The sequence below is a fragment of the Mya arenaria genome, chromosome 7, assembly GCF_026914265.1.
Source record: "Mya arenaria isolate MELC-2E11 chromosome 7, ASM2691426v1".
In the NCBI taxonomy this organism is placed as follows: domain Eukaryota; kingdom Metazoa; phylum Mollusca; class Bivalvia; order Myida; family Myidae; genus Mya; species Mya arenaria.
Window position 1 is genome coordinate 28,843,951 of NC_069128.1, and position 2,005 is coordinate 28,845,955.

Here is a 2,005-nt window from a genome sequence, read left to right on the forward strand (position 1 = left end):
TATCAAAATTCCCACAAATTTAATATCATCATATTAGGTATACTAAAACTAGCTTAGTAAGTAATTGTCTTTCCTAAAAAAAAAAAAAAAAAAAAAAAAAAAAAAATGTAAAGGATATTTTAATTCTAATATAATAAATAAGTTGATAAATCGTAAAAAAAACAAAAAACACACCTTGTGGCAAAGCAGGCTGTTTTCCACCTGGCACTTTAAAAGCTGTGTTAACACGATGCTAAAATGTTGGTTAGCCATCCTCACTTAACAAAGGTTAAATGTACACTGATGAAAATATATAGGTTAAAAATCATAAATGGGAGACATCCAGTAACCATAACACAATTTTATTTTTCAATTAAAAAAGGGTTATCATAGTGACTTTTCAAAATGATGGTATGTTAAAATGTAATACTTTCATATCTAACGAAGATGTTTAATTTTCATGGTAATGTAATGTTTAAATTATACCATATAATGTTTAATTTATACAATTTTATTTAATGATATAATAACGCTTTTCATAAACAGTAATATAATTTACATATATTTCTGATTTGGAACTCAGATTAGTAATGATACATGACCCACAATTATTATGAATGTCAGTATCGCTATTTCATAAATTATTTTTATAATACAAGTCATTTCCAAAAACGTGTGAAATATCAGATAATATTTAAATTATTTTAATAGTAGGTCGAATATACTTTTATAAGTATGTCATGTCTAACACGCACTTGTATAACCAAAACAAGTTTAGTTTGAGCTGTTTTTATTAAGTAAATACAAACCTTTTAAAACATATGTAAGCACATATACAAAACACAATAATGCACACATATTAATAGGTATAACTAAGCATTTCATTAAAAACAAAATTGAAAAACTAAAAGCTTATATAATGTTTCTCTTCTTATGAGTAAGTAAAGTGAAAATAATGCTCTAAAAACAAGACACATGTACTGGTATGTAAAAGTTATTTCCCATACACCAAATATTGTGTTTATACTGACACCGCGTAGTACTGACGATAGATCAAACTCGGCATCAATGAAGCCAAAACATAAACAACCGTTTCATTTATAAAAAAACAATGACTAAACCATATCATATCACCCGTAACGGCTCTCGACAAAAGTACGCCCCCTCCCCCATCTTCATATGACACACTAAACCGAAAACCCATAGTTCACAGGTACATCACTCTTGTATACACCTATGTACTCCATTGTACGAGTTATTTCCCATAGACCATATACGATAGCAAAAAGCTAAGATTGCTCCCCAGCAAAAGGAGCTAAATCTTATTTTTACTAAGATTGCTCCACCTAGTTTTATACTACTATTACCTTATTTTTAGTCCTGTGATGTTCTTTCTTTTGCTGCTTAATAGCTGTAAAATAATTTAATACTGTAAAACGTTCATACAATATATTAATGTGTTGCATGAATGTTGTAAAATTATATCCTATATCACATAGAATAACATTTTTTAAATCATTACAGACTAATACATGTAGAATAACTTTGTTGTGTAAAAAAATAGGAAATGGTGGTTTGTATTATTGTACATGCTATAATTAAATGTCATCAGCATAATAAGTAAAATCACTTATCAAAGAACTTAATGGTTCATCTAAAAAGTATGTGTCATCAATTCTTTGCACACAAACTGTCGGGTTCATATCATTACTTTATAAAAAACATAGGACAGAGTAATAGATTGTATAAAAATTGTTTCTTGATATTTTTTTTATTAAATAACAAATACTGATTGAAATTTTCAAATGTTTTCAGTTACATTTTAGATATTGTTTGTAAATAATGGCATGTTTAAATGTTATGTGTTACAAATTGTTTTAAACAACTTTACTGTTTTAGTAACATTAAGGCTTATATTTTAGTAACATTAAGGCCTATATTTTATAACACAATATGGTTGCTACATTCCAATAAATAATCTTTTGAACACATTCCAAAAAGTGAACTTGTGAAAACACTTACTACT